General features: G+C 39.2%; 1 long non-coding RNA gene across 1 annotated transcript in view; it reads left to right on the forward strand.

The window, feature by feature from the left end:
* Positions 1-2389: 2389 nt before the first annotated feature.
* Positions 2390-5290, forward strand: part of LOC116670609 (uncharacterized) — a 17334-nt gene continuing 14433 nt past the window's right edge. Inside the window, exon 1 of the long non-coding RNA XR_004327067.1 lies at positions 2390-2440. This is a non-coding gene — a long non-coding RNA (uncharacterized LOC116670609). The remainder of the gene's footprint in view (positions 2441-5290) is intronic.

Raw genomic sequence — 5290 nt, forward strand, 5'->3', positions numbered from 1 at the left:
GGGGAAATGCACCTGGGATGGCTCGTGAAATTCTTTTTCTCAGTTTGCCACAATTCGAAACTTCCAGGGAGCGTTCTTGAACCCCTCACAGTCTCTGAAAGCACTAGTCAATCATAAGTGGCTCAATAGGTAGATCTACGGATAAACTCATCTTTCAGAAATTTGACCGACCGGGTTGACACTTCAGCGTGAGACATGGGGGGTGTGGCGTGTGAGCGTGTGAAACCAGTCAAATGCGTGTCTCTCACGGCCAATGCTTGAGAGTTGGCAGCCCTGACACATGGTGAATTACAGCCATTAGCTATATCCATATTACAGCTACAGGACTTTGGGAGAACCGTCATATGATCATGTGCAGTGCAGGGCTACATGGGCGGGTGCAGTCTTGCGAGTCTGCTTGCGTTCATTATGCGCATTCATCATGCCTAATTTAATAACTCTGGATTCGGCTACTAGTGAAAGTTAAAAATGTTAAAAACATGATGTTTTAAACAAGGACCCTATTAGTGTTTGGGCTGGTGGGAGTCATGAGATCGGCTTGACAGAAATGGTGGTTTAAGGTATAGCTCCTGGCCCAATTTAGTTGTGTTATATGGTTCCAACTCTGATTTTCTATCACTTTGTGCTCGCAATTAATTGCATTGTTAAACGCAAAATCCAATAATGAATTCAAAAATAGTGAATAGCACAATTTTATTTTGAGTGTTCTGCCATATGAAAGTGCCATACAAAAGTGTTATAACACATGTTCTGCAAACACTTAACATCAGCTTTTTATACAGTAGCAGTTAAATAAAAATATTTAGTGTAAATCTCAACTTAAACAATGTAATCAAAGCAAATACAAACTTAAAGATTACTGCCACTGGCAAGGTATGTTATCCTGAAATACAGTATATATATATCTACATACATAAGACATGTCCTGTTTACTGTGCAGGGGACTAGTCTGTAAAGTAAAATGTTTAAATACTGGATTTCCTTTAGATAATCTCACTCTCCAGTAGTCCACAGTAAGAGCAACAGCGGGTGCATGTTGTAAAGTTGTCGCTTTTGCAGTCATCTCCTTTTCATACAACTCGTGCATTCCTCTTGTGATGGTTCGTCTTGAGGGAATCTCATACTTGCCCTCATTTGTTGCAATTCTCATGTTTCTCAGACCGACATCCTCCAGGACGTAGCAGTCAGTAGCTATCCACCTTGCTGTGTTTAACACTCACTCCCTTTGCTGATCGTTAGTTGATTGGTGGACACCTGGGTTGGCCTCAATTCTACAAGTCATGTCTCATTGTTCTCCCTCTCCCAGGCTCTACACCTCCTGGTTTGGGTTTGTTTCATCTCTTCTGTTGCAGTTGTCATTCATCCACACATCTTTTACTCACCCACACACCACCTAAACTATCAATACCATTGAATCAACACATTTTGATTCTTTTGTTAAAACTTATCTCGTTTACTTTACAATAAACAATTAATTGGCATTTAAACCTGTCTGGTCTCCCCTTTTTGTCACATGCGTTGAGCCACTTGTCACAAACCGGCCACACTAGAATGGCTGAAAACAAGGTAACCAAGGCATTTTTTCCACAAAAAAACAGTATAGAGTCCATGGTAGACATTACTCTACCCCCCACTCTCGCTTTCCCTTTTGTGTCACTGTCTCCTCTGTTTATGTTCTGTATCTTACATGTTCTGTGCGTTGAGGGACTTAACTTTGGATGCACTCGATTAGGATTGAAAAAAGTGAAAGGCAGTAGCATGTTACTTTTCCATATCTATTTAGGATCCCTGAATGCAGATTAAACCAATACAAACACTCATTTGTGCCCATGTCCATTAATTTTATCAACAACATTTAGGCTGCCTGCGTTGTGTATTATGTCGTCATGCAATGAGTGGGTTATTGGGGGTTATGGAACATTCAATTCAATTTTATTTATATAGCGCCAAATCAAAACAACTGTTATCTCAGGGCGCTTTTCATAAAAGAGCAGGTCTAGACTGTACTCTGTGATGTTATTTCCATAAACCCAACAATTATAATAGTGTTAGTGGTGGGCTACATGGGCTTTTGGATTGATGAATATCATTGTGTACTGCTTTCTGCATGTGGAAATGTGTGGGCTATTTGGGTTGTGCATTAGGTCATTTGTGTAATATGAAAGCTAATAGGGTTGTGCAACATGTTGCCGTGCAATACGTAGGCTAATGGGGTTAGGCAATATTAATCTGCAAAACGTAGGCTATTTGGGTTGTGCATTATGTAATTTGTGCAAAATGTAGGCTATGGGGGTTGTGCAATATATTAGTTATGCAATTCATCGATGATTTGGGTTGTACATTACATCATTTGTGAAATACAAAGGCTATTGGATTTGTGCATTACACATGTGCAATATGTTAGTTGTGCAATACGTAGGCTATTTTAGTTGTGCATTATGTCATTTGAGCAACACGCAGGCTTTGGAGGTTGGGCAATGTGTTAGTTGTGCAATATCTTATTGTGTAAGGGCTGTGCTGCACTTGTTGCAGAGAATGCAGCCGACGGTGTTGTTCAAATACAAAGTGCCAATGAAAGGAGTAGTTAATGTGCTTACTATATAGGTACCTGTCTAAGGCATATGAAAGCATGTTTGTGTTGCATAAGAGCTTGTGCTGAGAGCTGCTTATTTCCTGTATTTTGTGTCGTCTTTGTAAAGCCGTCTAATGGACAGTCCAAAACAAATTTCCCTATGGGGACAATAAAGAAAATCTTATCTTGTCTTATCTCAACTTATCTTATCTGGAACCATGTTTTGCAATTGTATTTGAATTTTTAAATAAAAACAAATGTAATTAGTGTTTGGGCTGGTAACTTGATATACCACCCAAAAGATTATCTGCTGAAATGTAGAAGTTATTTTCACCATGCAAAGTCTATGGAAAAGTCACTCTGGGCCAAAGGGCTGCAGTTCCACCAATGGCCGCCAAGCCCATGGTTGCTTTAAGACATGGCGCTGTTGTAATACTGCAATATTAAAACAACAGGTTAATACAGGTGCCTGAAAATTATATATAATAGTAAAGGTTAATTAGTGAACTTTCAATGATTGAATTTTTCCTGAAGAAGAAATGCTTCTGCTTTCTCTAGTTGAAGCTGGCCCCAGAAGGTCACAGAGCTGTTGGGACCAACAACATGCTGAAAAAACAACCGAAGAATGATTCTGTTGGGAGCACAGGGCATGGTCAGGACTCAAATGGTCATGTTTATAGATGGACAAAGCCTTTCCATGTACAGTCTCATCCCATATTACTCCCCGTTCTTTGGATCAGTGTTTTGACATTTTGAAGCCAAAATGGCTACACTGCACAGTGTTTATACGCATTTCAGTTTATTCCATTTTAGTTTGTAGGTTTCTCTTGCTCAAAGTCTTTTCTTAAAAGCCACCATATTTATTACAAAGCTGACTTCTTAAGGAAATGACATTTTCCCTGTCGTGGCTAAAAAAAAAAAACACAGTTGTACAGTTTACAAAAGAACAAATCGCTTGTCTCCATTTCAAAGAAAAATGCTCCAGCAGTGGGCCTTTGGAGGAAGAAAGACTCACTCACACACACACACCACACACACACAGTGACACATGCAGACACAGAAATGATTGAAATACCAATGGCAGAGACACAAAGAAGACTAAATGATTAAATTAATTTGTAAAACGCAACTACAGACACACACACAATGTACAGTGTATGAATTGCACACTAGACTCAAACGTACCATGATTGTGAAACACACACAGCACACACACACACCACACACACACACACACACACACACACGTAAGCAAGCAAACATGCAGCCAAGCGTGTTAAAAGCACCATCTATGCTGTTCATCTGGTTGTGAACACAGCCGGCAAATGAAACCAACCTTGAAACTCAGAGAGTCGCCATCCTTCTGCTTTCTGTCTCTCTCCTTTCTCCACACACCCCAATCCACCTTTTCTTGGTTTCAGTTTCAGAACATTGTGATATACCGATGGGAATTTGCTGTGAGCACTTTCCACCTCAAGCTGTTTTCACTACAATATAAAACTCCATTTAGTCATTTCATGTGAAATCAGATGTGGGACTCTTACTCGGTGTTCTTTAGCAGACAGTTGGCTGTATGAGAAAATAGCAACGATGACTTTCACTTTCAGTGTTGGGCAAGTTACTTCCAAATGTAATGTATTATAGATTACTAGTTACTGTCATTTTGAGTAATTAGTCTTATTACATATTATTGTCTCTGAATTGTAATGTGTTACACTACTTTGGCATTACTTTTGAGTTACTTCTCCCCAAAATAAGCAGAAGTTTGACAGCGAGCGTTTGAATTTAACCACCGGATCATAAAGTCTCCCTTATCCACTACATCATAGATATTCATAATTTTTGTAAAACATATATTAATAGCAAAGTAAAGCTATAAAATAGATAAGCAAAACGTACAATAGGCAAGTAGGAGAAATGAAAATACTCAATTAAAGAACTTACAGTTGTGTTGAAGTACGGCTGTTGTAAAATGTTTGTAAAGCCCTTGATTAAGAAATTCATGTTGTTTAATTTAAAACAGTCTAAAGGAAATGGTCAATCATAGTGTAATTAAAACTCACTGTCTAAATTAATTACAGTACTTGATTTACAGCTGATATGTGAAAAGGTGCACACCTTCATTTGTTTAACAGTAATTTAGTTTTACTGCGAACCGTCACAGGAAGTGCTCTTAATTTTACGGAACTTTCTTGTTGTGTTCTCTTCCTAGTTATTGAGATGAACGTGAGACGCTAGATGCAAAACTTGTCCATCAAGCTTAAGTTTTTCACTTTCTAGTTTGTAAAACTGCAACGTATTGAACAATAAATGGTCCCAGTAAAATACGAGTGTTTTTGTCATCATTGGAAGCCGTTCCACTACAGGCAGAGTTACTATTCACAGCTGATAAAATGTAACGATATTACGTGTAGAAGCCTAAACATTAATTCCCGACATGTTTCTATCTGTCAGCAGCTGACACACTGCTGTCCGCGCTGACCGTCACCTGTTGGACACAGATGTTGTCTGTGCCGTCTCTGGTCCTGGGTCTGACCCCGGGGACAGAGATGGGACAGCTCACTTCAACGCAGCGTCATAACTCCTGACTCCATCTCAAAAATGTATCAGTCTCTGCAGTCACCTCAACCATCAAACACAGCAACAGGAAATAATACTCAGGGCTTTTTTTTCCTGTGAATAATGTTTCGCGGAGTTGTTGAATTGTTAAAAAAACAA

The sequence above is a fragment of the Etheostoma spectabile genome, chromosome 20 (genome assembly GCF_008692095.1).
Source record: "Etheostoma spectabile isolate EspeVRDwgs_2016 chromosome 20, UIUC_Espe_1.0, whole genome shotgun sequence".
Lineage (NCBI taxonomy): Eukaryota > Metazoa > Chordata > Actinopteri > Perciformes > Percidae > Etheostoma > Etheostoma spectabile.